The sequence below is a fragment of the Anabrus simplex genome, chromosome 7 (genome assembly GCF_040414725.1).
Source record: "Anabrus simplex isolate iqAnaSimp1 chromosome 7, ASM4041472v1, whole genome shotgun sequence".
In the NCBI taxonomy this organism is placed as follows: domain Eukaryota; kingdom Metazoa; phylum Arthropoda; class Insecta; order Orthoptera; family Tettigoniidae; genus Anabrus; species Anabrus simplex.
The window spans coordinates 260,522,517-260,543,734 of record NC_090271.1 but is presented as its reverse complement, the minus strand read 5'-3'; the positions used below and the strand labels follow the sequence as shown (position 1 = coordinate 260,543,734).

Sequence of the window (21,218 nt, the reverse complement as noted above, 5' to 3'; positions counted from 1 at the left end):
TGCTTATGTAAAATTATATTATATTAATATTTTTTGTGTCTGAATTTCCTTCACTTGTTTTAAACTTTAAGAGAACCTGGGATGTCTGGGATGTCAGAATGTCTTTGAAGAACAGGAAGGCAACGCCTCGCAGAAGACCAACTACAAGTTATATCAGACCGCAATGAGGAATACAATATGATTGGGCCATTTCCAATGGCGTAGATATGTTGTCTGCTGTGAAACAAGGAAAGCAATGGGGGTATATTCTATATAAAATAATTAACGCTGATAATTTACGTAAAGAAAAACTATTATATTAACTGCTTTTACAAAGTTAAAAACCACGAAATGATATTATTTATCGTCTGAAAGAATATTTAAGACACGGAAACGTATTAGACCCACGTCGATGACCCTATAACGAGTCAACTTGAACATCAAGCACTTTTACCAACATCTATCATAACGGCGTGAAATAGATTTAAAAGAATAAACACGAAGCACCTGCTCCATTTCCATTAAATTTCTCATTTACTACGAAGCAGCTAGGCAGCCAACTTCAAACGTACACATAACAGTGTATTTTTAAAATAAAGGTTGACTTTCAATGACATCACTTAAGACTGAGGGAAAATATTATAACTAAACTGACGCGTATTTTTTTCTAAAAAGAGTGATTTGCAGCTACGTTTCAATATGCCTTTACTTCTGGGGGATAACGTACATTATCATAGTTAAGCTACCTATCTTCAGATGTTTAGCTTCTTAGCAAGTTACTTTCGAAAAGACGTTTCCTCAACAGGATTTCTGTACTTATTGACAAAAGCCTAGATAAACGAATTGACGCTAATAACATATTTTATAATTTCGATAGAGCAGAATTGTTATATCCAACATAAACCACGTTTTTAAAAGAATCACAAAATGATATTGTGGCTCCTATGCAAAAACCGCGAATGTGACAGTGCTCTTCCTATCCATTATTTTCCTTAAGACTGGTCACGCCTCCCAGCCACATGTTGTTATCCAGTACATCAGAACAATTTTCGTTGGGATCATTTTCTTATGCACGTGTGTAAAGAAAATTAACTTTATTGTACCGTACTGTAGGAATGTATGTTTGTATGACATATTTAGGCTTACCCACTCCTAGAATATGATGTATTTAAGATTCATTTTCCTTTACACATGCGCGGGAAAAGGAACTCAACGAAAATTGTTCTTTCTGATGGACTGCGCATCAATATGCGGCTGGGAGGCGTGACAAGTCTTAAGGGAAATAACGGATAGGATGAACATTGTGACATTCGCGGTTTTGATACCGCAGAGACGATATTACTGTATCATCAAGAAATGTTGGCCACACAAACACATGTTCGACCTACGAATATAACCCTATAACAAACAAAGCTGAAAATCACTATCGTTTACGAACATTTGCCAACATTTATCTGTAAACTTCAACAGTTCACAAGAGATTTAAAAACCTTCCACTTCAGTCCGCGTTTTAATTACTGCTTTCAAACAAAACACCACACAGACACTCATCATCAAGGTTAAGCTACATAAATTTTTCTCACTTACATAATTCCTAAACCTACCAGTTCATCTATTTCATTCTGTAAGTGAAGAAATTCATATTGATAATTGTCACTAATCAACTACTGAAAAAGTCTGTAAACATTGCAACACAAGGGCATGGCTATTGATAATTGACACTCCAAACCATTTTTGATCAATTTAATGAAATATACAGAATTTCCACGTCTCAGTCCAAAGGGAAACTTCCGTCTCTTGCAATTAACTAGGTATAAACTGTTTAATGAATATTGAAGTCATTGCAGTCAGTTCTGAATGACAACGTCAGCCCTCCTACCTATTTTCCTCTCAATGATTTGACCGTTGGGAATCCAAAAGTTGTGTGGTATTAGTACATTCATAATTTGACCCACAATCAGGCCCAGAACATTTATGACCCACAAGCTGATAAACATTGGTACAGGAGTCAGGAACAGCCTAAATATAAAATTCTTCTTTCGTGGAAATAAAGTATTTGTGTTTAAACGATCGTAAATATTATTAATGAAGCCGTCATGATAAACACATATAGAGTGCCGTGACATAATGAATGTTTAGACATTTGCTCTATTATTATCGGTATGTGTATCCGCATACCAACTCTTCTTAACTCTTTATCTTCTGACAGGAACTTGGATGTTTTTCCTTCGTACGCCTCCGTTAATCGATTTTTCCTTAATTTAACCTAGTTCATTTTCTTCATTTTCTTTTTTCTCTTCTTACTGCTATCCCCTCTTTTGTACATAACGTAATATTTATTTTTTACTTAGGCTATGTGTTATAGCTGTATTTATCTTACTGTGCCTAGCTATAAGTTCTTCTCTTCGTTTTACGTTCAGTCTTCATTTTTACACGTTTTCTCTTTCGCCTTTATGTTCTGTTGTTCATTGTTGTGACTCTACAGCTATTTTGCTTTTTTGTTAGTTTTTAATTTTTTCTCTATTTTCATCATTATGTGTTTTTTCCCTCATTGTTCTTCTATTTACTTTTTTATGTTTGCATTGTGCTACTCCATCGTAAATATATTATTTTTCATTGCGGAACTCTATAATTCGGCTTCCCGCTGTTTTGGATTCCCAAATAAATAAGTATAGTCGATTACACAAAGTCCGAAGTCCAAAATCCAATGAAAAGAAAAAAAGCATTTTGTGGCCTAAATATGTTTCTCTGGGGGTAATATTGTGAAAATTAAAATACAGAAAAATAAATATTTTGAGTGGTGGTGGTGGTGATTACTGTTTACAGAAGAAGTACAGGTAGGCAACCATCCTCTAATTAACACTAATCAGAGGAAGAAATGGAAGGAACTCCACACTTCGAAAAATGAAGATATCGGCCAAAGGAAGACAAACCTAATAGCGTCGGGTTCGGAAAAGAACAAGAGTTGATGTAGAGAGGACGGATAGGATAGGTCAAATTGAGGAGCCTGGCACAAATAAGTCGAAGCAATGCCAGGAATCAGCTAAGGGCCCCGTGGTCGGCAACCCACGCTCCAAAGTTCAGAGTCCCTGGAGCCCCTTTAAGTCGCCTCTTACGACAGGCAGGGAATACCGTGGGTGTTATTCTACCACCCCACCACAGGGAGAAAATATTTTGATTATTTAATTATTGTCATTTACTAATATCGCTCTCTGTAATGCGAACACTTCAAAGCAGGCAGGAGGACTTGGTTCGGTCTAATGCCATTGGATGTTGTTCATGTTGCTATTTACTTCAAAATTAAAACACCTCTGCACTGAGTGAGAAACATCGAAGCTTGTCTTCTGTCTGTTATCGAATTCAATACGCGAGAACTTCAAAGCAGACAGCAGAGCTTGTTTCAGGTCTTAAACCAATAGATTATGTTAATGTATTATGTGCAACAAAATGACAATCTGACCTCGTAGAATGAGAGGCATTTTTTTCGGGATAAAACCAAGCATACGAAATTCCATCTCACCCGAATCGTATCTCTAGAATAGAAACACCTACAACGAAGCATTCAAGATCAACATTATTTAAGATATCATTCCTGGAACTCAGCGGAAGGCGTTCTCTCTCGTGCTTATAGACGGAGGTAATGTGTTCTCATACCCCAGAATGGAAAATAATGATAAATTCATTTAATTGAAATATAGTATTTTTCACTAAACAGTTCAAGTATGACGGTCATCATTGCATTGTTCTTGTAACGCATATTTGGTACCAGTTTAAATCTCTCAAACGTACCCATTTTCTGAGTATATCTGTGGAAGGCAACATAAATCAGGATGTAGGAAGTTAGAACTCATGCCGATAGATATATCTGTGTACATACGACATCATTTATTTATTTATTTATTTATTTATTTAATTATTTATTTATTTAAACATATATTACCGACAGAGACACACTCCAGTTACAGGTGGATTTTATGCAAAATAATGCACGCTATAAAGAGAAGAATCTGAGAATAAATAGCAAGTAAGTAGTATTTAAAAAAAATGAAAAATAAGAGAAAGAAAAACCAACATGGTAAATAGTACAACAGATTTTGGTATGCTTGTTGTTTACACCAGGATATTCAGCATAAATATTAATGTTATTAGGGTATATACAGAAAAACAATATTTATAACTTAATATTTTAACAAAAACCTGTCATAGCCGTCTTTTATTTACCGGTTCCCTAACTATTAAATAAAGATACAATATTTTGAAGTTAAGAGCCTCCGTGGCTCAGACGGCAGCGCGTCGGCCTCTCACCGCTGGATACCGTGCTTCAAATCCCGGTCACTCCATGTGAGATTTGTGCTGGACAAAGCGGAGGCGGGACAGGTTTTTCTCCGGGTACTCCGGTTTTCCCTGTCATCATTCATTCCAGCAACACTCTCCATTCTCATTTCATAGCATCTATCAGTCATTAATTTATCACTTTGGGAGTGGCGACCCCATGATGTACCCGCTCAAAGCCTGAGTCCCAACCAGCATTTATCTCAGGGAGTGTTACGGTCCGAATCCATCGCAACTAATACCCAATAAAAAAAATTATTTTGAGATATAAGATCTCAAACTAAATGTAAGGGCGCCATCCAATCAGTACTACAGGGTTGAACGGGACACTCTAATCTTTAACTTTAAGGCTCATCATAAAACACACAAATTATATACATTCAGATCAAAGGGAAATCATGAAGGCTCCGTCCTAGGAATGGGGACGGATATTTAAACGGTCACCAAGGGTTTACTATTTTACAAGAACAAGAACATGGAACTGTTTCCTTGCAAATGCTAAAGGAGCATTTATTTAAGTAAACAAATGAAATTTTACACACAATCAAAATCTGTTGACCCTTGATTTGCCGGTAATTTGGCAAATTATTCCTGAAAATGATTACATAATATTTGTCACTTTTGACCACCCTTCCATTTTGGTGGTAGAACCGTTGATATCTGAAGGTATCAGATTTACCTTCGTTAACACCATGACCATATTTGATCATGGACCAAATACCTGTTGGCTAAGTAGGCGCGATCACATGGACCATGTTATCGCCTCCACTTTGATTGAGATGAGACCAACCCGGGAAACTACAAACTCTCCCCGGGTTCCTAACCAAGATATGCTAATCGTTAGTTGAAGGAATACGACAAAGGGACTCTAACCTAATGGTCCAGATGTAGGGATTTGCCTTCATTTTACACATATTAACTTAACTTATTATTTACAACCAATTGACATTATTACGTTAATTCGCCAGCTGACTTCCCTAGTATCATCCATCATCAGCATCCGAAATAATAAGAAAAATAAATAAAATAAAAAAATATTTTATTAAATATTATTATTATTATTATTATTATTATTATTATTATTATTATTATTATTATTATTATTATTATTATTATTAACTTTATTATTAATAGTGGAAATCGTGATTATCGTAACCCGTAATCATCCTCGCTATAATACTTCAAATTCTCGCTCTTATTATTTTCATCAAAAAAATAAAAAAGGTAGCTTCATTGGTTATTCTTCTTCTCCTTCTTCAAATATTTTATTTATTATTATTATTATCAGTTAAAAATCTCAAATTTTTCATTTCAACTCCCAACATCATTATTATGTCCAAAATAAAAAAAAAAGTAAATTCTTCTTCAAAAAAAAAGTAACTTAGTTTTTTTATATATTTATTACTAGCAAGATACCCGTGCTTCGCTACGGTATTATACTGAAATTTATAATTGAATGCTTATTGTTTTAGATATATAATCCACCGAAATTCGCGATCTGACTCGTTTTCTGCGAGAATCCCCCAAAATTCCCGATCTGACTCGTTTTCTATTATTTTACAGCACGCTTCCTCCCATTTTTCAATATTCCTTTCCAGCAATCGATTTCGTACTTCCCGGGCTAGGCTCAGGTATTCCTCCTGGTCAGTTGGGTCCGTAAATCTTTGCCATCTTTTCCTTTAATCATTTTTAATATGGATAAAATCCTTCAGGAGATCCGGCGTGGTGTCATATTGGGTGATTTGGCGGCACTGAACCCGCGGCCGGACTGCATTCTTAGTCATTACCCGTCCAGGAGCCGTTGCCAGCGCGGTTCGCACATTTGACGACGGTCCGAAACATTATTATTATTATTATTATTATTATTAATATTATTATTATTATTATGTGTTGCTGGAATGGCTGATGACAGGGAAAACCGGAGTATCCGGAGAAAAACCTGTCCCGCCTCCGTTTTGTCCAGCACGAATGTCACATGGAGTGACCGGGATTTGAACCACGGAACCCAGCTTTGAGAGGCCGGCGCGGTGCCGCCTGAGCAACGGAGGATCCTTATAAGTACATTAATAACAGTAAAATCAATTGGTCTTACCTCCTTCTACACCCCACCGCCGTTAAGTTTATTTACCGCCCCCCCCCCGCAAAAAAATTAAAAGAAGGCTTGTTTCTTTTTGTTTAAGGGTGATTCCAAACACCAATGTTCACGTCTATTACCTTCAGTTTTGAGATATGAGTATCCCCATAAAAGTAATTTACTTTTTTCACTTCATTTCACTCTACTCCCCCCTCCCCCCCTAAGTGAACTTTCCCGAAAAAAATACTTGTTTCTTTAATAGTAAAGGATCTTCTAAATACCAATTATCACGACTCTAACTTCTTCAGTTTTTGATTTATGTGTCCTCATGAAAGGAATTCAACTCCTTTACACTCTCGCCCTCCAAGATGGTTTCCCGCCCAAAACGCGTTTTTCTTTGTTTTTAAAGGAGATCCAAATACGAATGTTCACATCTGTAATAACTTTAGTTTTTATTAGATGTATGTATTCTCATACAATTAAGCCAATTGATTTTTCAATTCTCCCCCCCCCCCCACCCCCGCTTCATTGGATTTTAAGAGAATACGTGTATTTTTACTTTTAAAGCAGATTGAAAATATCAAATTTCACGTCTGTAAAATCTTCATTTTTGATATATCAGTAGCCTAATTAAAAGAATTCAACTCCATTTTCAGTCACTTTTACCCCCCCCCCCCTCCACCCAGGTGATATTTCCGAAAACTAAAAATACACGTTTCTTTATGTTTAATAGAGATAAAAAATACCATTTTTCACTTCTGTAACATGTTAAGTTTTTTAGATATACTGTAAAAATTCTCATTTCAAAATTTCCCCCCTTTTGAGTTCCCCTTAAGTGGAGTTTCCAAAAACAAATCACCTATGTTTCTTTACATTTACAGGAGATTCCAAACACCCACTTTTTACGTCTGTAACATTTTACGTTTCCAAGATATTCTGTAGATATAGTCTTTCAAAAATTCACCCCAATTTGTCACTCCTGTTTAACCGCCATTAATTGGATTTTCCGAAAACAAAATATACGTGTTTCTTTATTTTTAAAGGAGATTCTAAATACCAATTTTCACATCTATAACCTTTAAAAGTTTTGAGATATAGATACACTCATTTTAAAATATTACCCCCCTTTCACCCCCTCCCTTAATTGGATTTTCCAGAAACAAAAAATACGTGTTTCTTTATTTTTAAAGGAGATCCCAAACACCGATTTTCAGGTCTGTAATATCTTCAGTTTCTGAGATATAAGTAGCCTCATTAAAGGCATTCAACCCTTTTTCCACCCCTTTTCATTCCTCCTATTGCGATTTTCCGAAAACAAAAAAATACGTGTTCCTTTCTTTTTAATGAAGATTCTAAATACCAGTTTTTACATCTGCAAACTTTAAAAGTTTGGAGATAGAGATTCACTCATTTTAAAAATTCACCCCCTTTTCACCCTCCCATTAACTGGATTTTCCAAAAACAAAAAAATACGTGTTTCTTTATTTTTAAAAGAGATCAAAAGTACCAATTTTCACGTCTGTAATATCTTCAGTTTCTGAGATATAAGTACCGGTATCCTGATTGAAGGCATTCAACCCATTTTTCCCCATTTTCACCCTTTTTCACCCCTCCTATTGGGGTTTTCAGAAAACAAAAAAATACGTGTATCCTTATTTTAAAAGAAGATTCTAAATACCAATTTTTACATCTGTAAACTTTTAAAGTTTTGAGATATAGATACACTCTTTTTAAAATTTCACCCCCCTTTTCACCCCCTTAGCGACGGAATATCAAAAAATCCTCTCTTAGCGAGCACCTACATCTTAATATGAATATATCCCTAAAATTTCATTTCTTTATGTCCAGTAGTTTTGGCTCGGCGATGATGAATCAGTCAGTCAGTCAGTCAGTCAGTCAGGACAAGTTATCTATATATATAAAATAACTTGTCCTGACTGACTGACTGACTGACTGACTGATTCATCATCGCCGAGCCAAAACTACTGGACATAAAGAAATGAAATTTTGGGGATATATTCATATTAAAATGTAGGTGCTCGCTAAGAGAGGATTTTTGGATATTCCGTCGCTAAGGGGGTGAAAAGGGGGGTGAAATTTTAAAATGAGTGTATCTATATCTCAAAACTTTAAAAGTTTACAGGTGTAAAAATTGGTATTTAGAATCTTCTTTAAAAATAAGGAAACACGTGTTTTTTTGTTTTCAGAAAATCCCAATAGGAGGGATGAAAAAGGGTGAAAAATAGGGGAAAATGGGTTGAATGCCTTTAATCGGGATACCGGTACTTATATCTCAGAAACTGAAGATATTACAGACCTGAAAATTGGTACTTTGGTTCTCTTTTAAAAATAAAGAAGCACGTATATTTTTGTTTTTGTAAAATCCAATTAATGGGAGGGTGAAAAGGGGGTGAATTTTTAAAATGAGTGAATCTATATCTCCAAACTTTTAAAGTTTGCAGATGTAAAAATTGGTATTTAGAATCTTCATTAAAAATAAAGAAACACGTATTTTTTTGTTTTCGGAAAATCGCAATAGGAGGAGTGAAAAGGGGTGAAAAATGGGTTGAATGCCTTTAATGAGGCTACTTATATCTCAGAAACTGAAGATATTATAGACCTGAAAATTGGTGTTTGGGATCTCCTTTAAAAATAAAGAAACACGTATTTTTTTGTTTCTGAAAAACCCAATTAAGGGGGGTGAAAAGGGGGTAATATTTTAAAATGATTGTATCTATATCTCAAAATTTTTGAAAGTTATAGATGTAAAAATTGGTATTTAGAATCTCCATTAAAAATAAAGAAACACGTATATTTCGCTTTCGGAAAATCGTAATAGGAAGGGTGGTAGAGGTTGAAAAAGGGGTCGAATGCATTTCATGAGTCTACTTATATTTCAGAACCTGAAGATATTACAGACCTGAAAATTGGTGTTTGGTATCTCCTTTTAAAATAAAGAAACACGTATTTTTGTCTGTGGAAAATATAATTAATTGGGGGGGGGGGTTGAAAAGGGAGTGATTTTTTAAAATGAGTGTATCTATATCTCAAAACTTTTTAAGTTTATACATGTAAAAATTGGTGTTTAGAATCTCCTTTAAAAATAAAAAAAACACGTATTCTTTTGTTTTCGGAAAATCCCAATAGGAAGGGTTTAAAAGGGTGAATAATGGGTTGAATGCCTTTCATGAGGCTACTTATATTTCAGAACCTGAAGATATTACAGACCTGAAAATTGGTATTTTGGATCTACTTTAAAAGTAAAGAAACACGCATTTTTTCGTTTTTGGAAAATCCAAATATTGGGGGTGAAAAGAGGGGGTGAATTTTTTAAAATGAGTGTGTCTACATCTTAAAACTTTAAAATTTACAGATGTAAAAATTGGTAGTTAGAATCTCCTCTAAAAATAAAGGAACACGTATTTTTTTGTTTCCCGTAAATCCTAATAGGAGGGGTGTAAAAGGGTGAAAAATGGGTTGAATGCCTTTAATGAGGATACACATATCTCATAAACGAAAGATATTACAGAACTGATAATTTGCATATGGGATCTCCTTTAAAAATAAAGAAACAAGCATTCTTTTAAATTTGTTGGTGGTGGTGGGGGGGGGGGGTTGGCGGTAATTAAACTTAACGGCGGTGGGGGGTGGGGTGTAGAAGGAGGTGAGACCAATTGATTTTACTGTTATTAATGTACTTATCAGGATCCTCCGTTTCTCAGGCGGCAGCGCGCCGGCCTCTCACAGCTGGGTTCCGTGGTTCAAATCCCGGTCACTCCATGTGGCATTCGTGCTGGACAAAACGGAGGCGGGACAGGTTTTTCTCCGGATACTCCGGTTTTCCCTGTCATCAGCCATTCCAGCAACACATAATAATAATAATAATAATAATAATAATAATAATAATAATAATAATAATTATATTCCGGACCGTCGTCAAATGCGCGGACCGCGCTGGAAACGGCTCCTGGACGGGTAATGACTAAGAATGCAGTCCGGCCGCGGGTTCAGTGCCACCAAGGCACCCAATATGACACCACGCCGGATCTCCTGAAGGATTTTATCCATATTAAAAATATTATAGGAAAAGATGGCAAAGATTTACGAACCCAACTGACCGGGAGGAATACCTGAGCCTAGCCCGGGAAGTACGAAATCGATTGCTGGAAAGGAAGATTTAAAAATGGGAGGAAACGTGCCGTAAAATCATAGAAAACCAGTCAGATCGGGAATTTTGGTGGATTCTCGCAGAAAACGAGTCAGATCGCGAATTTCGGCGGATTATATATCTAAAACAATAAGCATTCAATTATAAATTTCAGTATAATACCGTAGCGAAGCACGGGTATCTTGCTAGTCTATATATATAAAATAGCTTGTCCTGACTGACTGACTGATTCATCATCGCCGAGCCAAAACTACTGGACATAAAGAAATGAAATTTTGGGCATAGATTCATATTAAGATGTAGGTGCTCACTAAGAGAGGATTTTTGGATATTCCGTCGCTAAGGGGGTGAAAAGGGGGGCGAAATTTTAAAATTAGTGTTTTATATCTCAAAACTTTAAAAGTTTACAGATGTGAAAATTGGTATTTAGAATCTTCTTTAAAAATAAGAAAACACGTATTTTTTTGTTTTCAGACAATCCCAATAGGAGGGGTGAAAAAGGGTGAAAAAGGGGTTGAATGCCTAATCAGGATACCGGTGCTTATATCTCAGAAACTGAAGATATTACAGACCTGAAAATTGGTACTTTTGATCTCTCTTAAAAATAAAGAAACACGTATATTTTTGTTTTTGGAAAATCCAATTAATGGGAGGGTGAAAAGGGGGTGAATTTTTAAAATGAGTGAATCTATATCTCCAAACTTTTAAAGTTTGCAGATGTAAAAATTGGTATTTAGAATCTTCATTAAAAATAAAGAAACACGCATTTTTTTGTTTTCAGAAAATCACAATAGGAATCGTGAAAAGGGGTGAAAAATTGGTTGAATGCCTTTAATGAGGCTACTTATATCTCAGAACCTGAAGATATTACAGACCTGAAAATTGGTGTTTGGGATCTCTTTTAAAAATAAAGAAACATGTATTTTTTGTTTTTGGAAAATACAATTAATGGGGGGTGAAAAGGGGGTGATTTTTTAAAATGAGTGTATCTATATCTCAAAACTTTTAAAGTGTATGGATATAAAAATTGGTATTTAGAATCTCCTTTAAAAATAAGGAAACACGTATTCTTTTGTTTTCGGAAAATCCCAATAGGAAGGGTGTAAAAGGGTGAATAATGGGTTGAATGCCTTTAATGAGGCTACTTATATATCAGAACCTGAAGATGTTACAGACCTGAAAATTGGTATTTGGGATCTACTTTAAAAGTAAAGAAACACGTATTCTTTCGTTTTTGGAAAATCCAAATATTGGGGGGTGAAAAGGGGGGTGAATTTTTTAAAATGAGTGTGTCTACATCTTAAAACTTTAAAATTTACAGATGTAAAAATTGGTAGTTAGAATCTCCTCTAAAAATAAAGGAACACGTATTTTTTGTTTCCTGTATATCCCAATAGGAGGAGTGTAAAAGGGTGAAAAATGGGTTGAATGCCTTTAATGAGGATACTTATATTTCAGAACCTGAAGATATTACAGAACTAAAAATTTGTATATGGGACCTCCTTTAAAAATAAAGAAACACGTATTTTTTAGTTTTTGGAAAATCCAATTAATGGCGGTTAAACAGGAGTGACAAATTGGGGTGAATTTTTTGAAAGACTATATCTACAGAATATCTTGGAAACGTAAAATGTTACAGACGTAAAAAGTGGGTGTTTGGAATCTCCTGTAAATGTAAAGAAACATAGGTGATTTGTTTTTGGAAACTCCACTTAAGGGGAACTCAAAAGGGGTGAAATTTTAAAATGAGAATTTTTACAGTATATCTAAAAAAACTTAACATATTACAGAAGTGAAAAATGGGTTTTTTTAATCTCTATTAAACATAACGAATCGTGTATTTTTAGTTTTCAGAAATACCACTTGGCTGGTGGGGGGTGGGTAAAAGTGACTGAAAATGGTGTTGACTTCTTTGAATTAGGCTACTGATATCTCAAAAATGAAGATGTTACAGACGTGAAATTTGATATTTGCAATCTGCTTTAAAAGTAAAGAAAGACGTATTCTCGGAAAATCCAATGAAGGGGGGGGGGGGGGTGCAAGAATTGAAAATTTAATTGACTTGATTGTATGAGAATGCCTACATCTAATAAAAACTAAAGTTGTTACAGACGTGAAAATTCGTATTTAGATCTCCTTTAAAAACAAAGAAAAACGCGTTTTAGTGGGGAAACCATCTTCGAGGGTGGGAGTGTAAAGGAGTTGAATTCCTTTCATGGGGACACATAAATCAAAACTGAAGAAGTTAGAGTCATGATAATTGGTATTTAGAAGATCTTTTACTATTAAAGAAACAAGTATTTTTTTGCGGGAAAATTCACTTAGGGGGGGCGGGGGGGAAGAGTAGTGTGAAATGAAGTGAAAAATGTAAATAATTTTTATGGGGATACTTATATCTCAAAACTGAAGGCAATAGACGTGAACATTGGTGTTTGGAATCTCCTTTAAACATAAAGAAACAAGCCTTCTTTTAATTTTTTGGGGGGGGGAGGTGCGGGGGTGGCGGTAAATAAACTTAACGGCGGTGGGGTGTAGAAGGAGGTGAGACCAATTGATTTTACTGTTCTTAATGTACTTATAAGTATCCTCCGTTGCTCAGGCGGCAGCGCGCCGGCCTCTCACAGCTGGGTTCCGTGGTTCAAATCCCGGTCACTCCATGTGACATTCGTGCTGGAAAAACCGGAGGCGGGACCGGTTTTTCTCCGGATACTCCGGTTTTCCCTGTCATCAGCCACTCCAGCAACACATAATAGTAATAATAATAATAATAATAATAATAATAATAATAATAATAATAATAATAATGTTCCGGACCGTCGTCAAATGTGCGGACCGCGCTGGCAACGGCTCCTGGACGAGTAATGACTAAGAATGCAGTCCGGCCGCGGGTTCAGTGCCGCCAAAGCACCCAATATGACACCGCGCCGGATCTCCTGAAGGATTTTATACATATTACAATTATTATAGGAAAAGATGGCAAAGATTTACGGACTCAACTGACCGTCAGGAATACCTGAGCCTAGCCCGGGAAGTACGAAATCGATTGCTGGAAAGGAAGATTGAAAAAAGGGAGGAAACGTGCCGTAATCTAATAGAAAACGAGTCAGATCGGGAATTTTGGTGGATTCTCGCAGAAAACGAGGCAGATCGCGAATTTCGGTGGATTATATATCTAAAACAATAAGCATTCAATTATAAATTTCAGTATAATACCGTAGCGAAGCACGGGTATCTTGCTAGTTTTATATATATAGACTAGCAAGATACCCGTGCTTCGCTACGGTATTATAATGAAATTTATAATTGAATGCTTAACGTTTTATATATAATCCGCCGAAATTCGCGATGTGACTCGTTTTCTCAGAGAATCCGCCAAAATTACTGATCTGATTCGTATTCTGAGAGATTACGGCAAAGTTCCACCCATTTTTTCAATCTTTCTTTCCAGCAATCGATTTAATTCTTCCCGGGCTAATTCCAGGTATTCCATTAGGTCAGTTGGGTCCCTAAATCTTTGCCATCTTTTCCTATAAGCATTTTTAATATGGTTCAAATCCTTGATGAGATCTGGCGTGGTGTCGACTTGGGTGCCTTGGCGGTACTGAACCCGCGGCCGGACTGCATTCGTAGTCACTACCCGGCCAGGACCCGTTTCTAGCGCGGTCCGCACATTTGGACGACGGTCCAGACCATTATTATTATTATTATTATTATTATTATTATTATTATTATTATTATTATTATTATTATTGATGGTCTGGACCCCACAGCAAGATGCAAGACCGCTACTTGGCGGTAAATTACATCTGCTGCCATTGTCATTGCTGAAAATGTGACCAGCACCATCGTCGCGCGTAGGCAAGTGCGCGAGATTTCTGGCGACACGAATGATATACTTCCGTGCAATATTGACCTTATTATAGAGGTGAACAGTTGCACGGTCAATATCATTCATATCGTTTATTTCAAAGGTGTTTAAATTTTAATTTATATGCCAGGAGAATCTACTGCAATCTAACTTTATGTTCTCCAAAGGAAAAGAGGGCTCTTGAAAACGAACCTAGGAAAGATTAAAAATGGTTTATGTTCAGAATAAGTACATTATGAACAGTAAAATCAATTGGTCTCAACGCATTTTTCACCCCACCGCCGGTGTTAATTTACCCCCACCACCCGAAAAAGAAACCGTTTTTCTTATATTTTAAGGAGATTCCAAATACTAATGTTCACGTCCGTTACCTTCAGTTCTGAGATATAAGTATCCCCATAAAAAGAAATAACATTTTTTACTTTCTTTCACCCCCCCTTAAGTGAATTTTCCTGCAAAAATACTTGTTTCTTTAATAGTAAAGGATCTTCTAAATACCAATTATCACGACTCTAACATCTTTAGTTTTTGAGATATGTGTCCTCATAAAAGGAATTCAACTCCATTTCACCCCCGCCCCCAAGATTATTTTCCCCCAAAAGCGCTTTTTTCTTAGTTTTTAAAGGAGTTCTAGATACAAATTTTAATGTCTGTAGCAACTTTACATTTTTAGATGTAAATATCCTCATACAATTAATTCAATTAATTTTTCAGTTGTTTCACCCCCCCCTTTATTAGACTTTCTGAGAATACGCGTTTCTTAAATTTTAAAGCAGATTCCAAATACCAATTTTCACATGTGCAAAATATTTCTTTTTTGAGATAATAGTATCCTCATACAAAAAATTCAACTAATTTTTCAATTCCCCCCCCCCCAATTTAGGTGGATTTCCGAAAACAAAAAATACGTATTTCTTTATTTTCAAAGGAGATCCCAAATACCAATTTTCAGGTCCGTAATATCTTCTGTTTCTAAAATATAAGTATCCTCATTTAAGGCATTCAACCCCTTTTTCACCACTTCCAGGGGATTTTCCGAAAACAAAAATCTACGTGTTTCTTTATTTTTAAAGGGGATTCTAAATGCCACTTTTTACATCTGTAAACTTTAAAAGTTTTGAGGTATAGGTACACTCATTTTAAAAATTCACCCCCTTCCCATCCCCCCATTAATTAGATTTTCCAGAAACAAAAAATACGCGTATCTTTATTGTTAAAGGAGATCCCAAATACCAATTTTCAGATCTGTAATATCTTCAGTTTCTGAGATATAAGTATGCTCATAAAAGTTTTTTTTTCACCCTTTCTCACCCTTCCTATTGGGATTTTACGAAGACAAAAAATACGTGTTTCTTTACTTTTAAAGGAGATTCCAAATACCAATTTTTACATCTGTAAACTTTTGAAGTTTTGAGATATAGATACTCATTTTAAAAATTCACCCCCTCTTCACCCTCACATTAATTGGATTTTCAAAAAACAAAAAAATACGTGTTTCTTTATTTTTAAAGGAGATTCCAAATACGAATTTTCAGGTCTGTAATATCTTCAGTTTCTGAGATATAAGTATCCTCATTAAAGGCATTCAACCCCTTTTTCACCCTTTTTCACCCCTCCTATTTGGATTTTCCGAAAACAAAAAATACGTGTTTCTTTATTTTTAAAAGAGATTCCAAATACCAATTTTTACATCTGTAAACTTTTAAAGTTTTGAGATATAGATACACTCATTTTAAAATTTCACCCCCCTTTTCACCCCTTCAGCTACGGAATATCCAAAAATCCTCTCTTAGCAAGCACTTACATTGTACTGTGAGTGTATTCTCAAAATTTCATTTCATTATGCTCTGTAGTTTTGGCTCGGCGATGATGAATCAGTCAGTCAGTCAGTCCGTCAGTCAGTCAGGACAAGTTACTTTATATATATAGATTATTATTAATTTAAAAAAAAAAATTTCGCCTGTTACACGGTAGTCCACTCTTAATATGTTTAACGCATAACCCCTTTTACGATTCCGATTTATCTTGGCACTAAGCACTCCAGATATGATTTACTTGGAATATTATTATTATTATTATTACTTCTTTCGAGAATCTTTATTTTTATTCCCCATCTTTATAATTTGGTCACATACGTTCTCTCCCAAACGGAAATCACCAAGATCCGAATTCACATCGGTCGGGACATACTAGTGTTCGAATCCGCCACCTTATTTTCGTACTGCCGTTAATTCATGGAGACCATATGCTCCTAAGACAATTCTCAAATCCCATAACACCTCGCAGTTGGGCAAATACCTCCAATCTCTGCAAGTGTTAAATTATTCCTTCTTTCCCATTTTGAAGTCCATTTATCCATTGGAACTCTTCAAACCATTTTCACAAATTAACCCTCGGTGTGTGGACTCTATTCTGCCACTCAATACACCGGTATGTAAATACAATCTCTATGTGGGCCTTAAGATCCATCTATTTCTTCATCAACATCAGTACAATTCACTTTCATTTCGGGCCGGATTTCTGTCCCACAAAACTCCAAATCTCAACCTTTGGCTCAAATCCCTCTGGATCTCAAACATAGCGTGACCATATTATAAAAGTGCCTATCTCGTTTCTACCAAATTTATTTATTTATTATGGAGTCCAAAAACGTTAAATCAAAAATTGGTGTTAAAACCGGATTCACTGCACAAATTATAATTATTCACGGCACATGTGATCTCCACATTTAAATTACTTTAATTTGCAATCATACTATCCAACTAGGCCCGTGCCTTTATTCTCAAAGATTATTATTAAACACGCCTTTACACATTACCAAATTTTAATGTACTACGACACTTGTACAGATTATTATTATTTTGTCCACTGGCGAACTTCGCGATATTTACAAACAAATCAATGGACTTCATTCCGTCCCACAACAATTTAAATCACTTGGCAATCCTACCTCTGGAATATCTTAACAACATGCCTTAATATCTATAAAGGTTCCGATAACGGGAAAAACACTTTGGAAGCACTTCTAAATGAATATTTACATTATCTTTACGTGAAACGTGCTCCATATCATCGCAAACAACTCAAGCACTTGAATGAACAACTCAACCCTACTATACTCTATTTAATAATCAACTTATGATGAGTGCTTGGTCTAATCTACATATTAATTTGTCCCTTTGTCTATCTATCTTTGAATTTATACGAGCCGTAACGGCTCGTTTCACAATCAAGTTACCATGATAAATTAATATGATTTCCTCCCCCTAACGATAGCAATCTATAAGTATGTTAAAAGGTACTCAACTCTGCCATTGTAGTCTGCTAAAACCGGACGAGAAGCCATAGCCCCTCCGGTTTTTAGCAATGCATTCCACTGGTATTCATGCCAGCTTGAAGAATTAATCCTTGACCCTTTTCAACTTTACACATTTTGAATAAAAACAAATAAATTAACTGTTGCACTTTGGAATAATTTCCACCCTAAATTCTATTCACAAATTTTACACTCTCGGCCTTGTATCTAGCCCACTTAATGTAGATTTACATTCTTCATTCCTTTCCCGGACACTAGGAACATGGGATACATCGGGTTTCCCTTTACAACGGCCCGTACGCGCACTTGAATTTCCCGTCTCACGTTCGTGTAGCTGACCAGGTATCAGTTTAGAATGGACTGTTTACTAGGTGACATAAACACTCGTGACCGTTCTCATGTAACGCACTTCCTAATCTGTTGGTAGAATCTCACACTCCGTAAGTTATGATTTACTGAGTCCTGTCTATTTGAAACTCTTCATACTAGTAGACTGCTCAAGACTGTAATATGAGCTACAACACGTCATGAATCACTGTACTATGTAACAATATAATACTTTGAACTCTACTCCACGAGTAAGTACACACTCGCACCCCTGGCGTAATCACGGCTCGAACACTTTGTCAAAAGTAGTTACGCACCACTGGCGTGGTATCCGCCCGAACACAATATCAGAAGTACTTCCGCGCCACTGGCGTGGTGACTGCTCGAACACAATATCAGAAGTATTTGCGCACCCTTAGCGTGGTATCAGCTCGAACACACTGTCAAAAGTACTTGCGCGCCACTGGCGTAGTCACGGCTCGAACACAATATCAGAAGTACTTGCCAGTCCTAGTATACGACCTCATATTTATACTTGTATCCCCTCTCTTCCGAGTTCAACGGAGGTCATCTTGGAACGCACAGTCCCGATATCTTCATACGACAGTTTGCGGTTTGGCCCGTGGCTTAAATATATGATCCAATGATGTAATTATGTTCTCAAATACTCTATACCAATTCTCAACTATTATCGTTCGCTGGTAATGGATATATTCGCGAATTTAGCTGCCGTATCCCGGCTCGGGTATCGCGCTCTATTGTGGCGTCCTTTGCCTTCAGCCAATCAACGAATAGCGTCCATGAATTCTCAGAATTACACCATACAATCTCCCGCAATTATTAACTTTATATGAGTTTTATGGTATAGTAAGGCTCCTAAATTCCACTTTATTCTGAATCGATATTTCACTTCTTTCTATCAGTTTAATCCACGGAGTTAGCCTCGCTAGTGCTTCTTACAATACGAAGTTGTCGCCTTGCTTTGGTCAAGTGAATTTTTCCATTGGTCCACCTTAACCACGTGACCGGGAAGGCTCATATTTTTTCTTCCAGTGCCAACCCCGCTTTCAACTCCCGCGAGTTACATGGAGATACCTTGCCATCATTTCTCAGAAATTTGCACCCGGCTCCCTGCGCTGTTGCTACTACCAAGACTGCCCGGGGCTATGAAAACTTTGGCAACAAGTTACCCTCTCTCTTTCCTTCGTTGTCCCAAGTTCTGAGAAACCTAATTCTGTCCCTCATTGTGTTTGTTAATCTCACTGGAGACAACATTCTCTGGTATGGTGAAACCTGCCATCTCGGCCTGGCCTGTTCTTACTGTATGTACAGTAAGATACTATTTATTCTGAACATGAAATATATATTCCTCAATAATTCATCATAATTACAATTGCATGACGCTTATCACACCCCCCACGAGGGTGCAGTACTAACAGCCTATATATGCTTCATTGATTACATTCCTGACCCGGTCAATGACTGGAAAACAGGTTGCAGGTTTTCATTTTCATTTTGAAGTTAGATGAGAGGATGTTATCTGTGTGAAACGACAGTTTCCACATGATGCATGAAGTCTTGTAGAGTCCTCGTAAAATCAGTTCTCTGATTACATGCAGCAATGTTTTGAAAATATGACACATTTGAACTACTGGAGAATTTTTGTGGCTCACTGTTTTACAGTATTTGAATAAAACGTTTGTCTTTTCCGTAAATTCGTAATGTTGGTATTAAAGTTCACTCTAGCAAGTAGCTCACTCTCATCACTAACATTATTTATGAGTTTGTACAAGAATCATAGATAATATGAGGCAATAACTTCGTTGATAGAAAATATTTTTTCTATTAAAAGTACAAGTGTCTTGGTCGTGAGAGGTTCATCGTATTTTTCTTGTACCAATTGTACTGGTACCAATTTCAGCTGTTGAAATATTGTCGTTTTCTCATTATCATTGTGAATGACAGGCAGAATTATTAGAGATCTTAGATACAGAGATACCAGGAAACACTCAGTATACGTTAGGAGGAAATTCTAAACAGGCTGCACTGTAATTAGGTATAGTTGGACCCACGGGAGTTGGAGTCTGACGTTTAGGGCCACCGGCGAGAAAAAATTGACTAACGCTGCTCGAAAATGGTCTGTTGCTATGGTAACGAATAACGATAACATAGATGCCACGCTATCGCCAAGTGGGTTGGCTTTCTCTCAGTCGCTTTTGTGGCATTATTCGAAGTAGTACTGTGTTAGCTGCGTTAGTTGTTGCTGGTTTATGTAATAATTTAAGTGTTTGTTTCCTGAATGTAATTTTCGTTGTCAGTTTATTTTTTTTGTTAATCAGTGGCTAATTGTACATTTGTATTCTCTATTTGACATGTGCAATTGTTGAGGGTCGTCGCCATAAGACCTATCTGTGTCGGTGCGACGTAAAGCCCCTAGCAAAAAAAAAAAAAAAAAAAAGATAATGTTGAGGTTATTTTCAGTTTAGTGAATATGAAATCTAAGATTTATCGGCATGACGTGTTCTGTCTTAAATGCCGGAATTATTAGCAGGAGCTTCGGAACGGGTCAAGGTTTATTGAACTGCATTCGGCCAACATGAAAATGAAAATCCACAGCCTGTTTCCAGTCGTTCGCCTGGGTCAGGAATGGAATGAATGAAGCGGCGAGGATAGAAATTGTGCCGGCTGTCGAAGCCCGTCACACTCTTCTGGGGCAATGATTAATGAATGAATGATTGAAATGCTATTGGAGAGTGTTGCTGGAATTAAATATGACAGGGAAAACTGGAGTACCTGGAGAAAAACATGTCCCGTCTTCGCTTTGTCCAGCACAAATCTCACATGGAGTGACCGGGATTTGAACCACGGAGTCCAGCGGTGAGATGCAGGGGCGCTGCCGTCTGAGCCACGGAGGCTATATTAGGCCACCATAGTAGATTAAATATTCAGCTTGTATGAAAGAATGATATGCAACAGATTGAGGTAAATATGACAACGCATCGTACTTTGTAGTTACTGCTTTCGCCGCTGAAATGTCCGACTTCAACTCTCGTGGGTCCAACTATAGCTTATATCATTAACGCTGTAGAAACAATCAAATCGCTAATAGAATGAATCGTAACAATATTGAACACATACAAAATAACTAACAAAT

General features: G+C 36.5%; 1 protein-coding gene across 1 annotated transcript in view; it reads left to right on the top strand.

Moving 5' to 3' along the window:
• The window catches only part of LOC136877543 (uncharacterized), a 492,105-nt gene that overhangs the window by 469,077 nt on the left and 1,810 nt on the right, over positions 1–21,218 (top strand). The window lies entirely within an intron of this gene.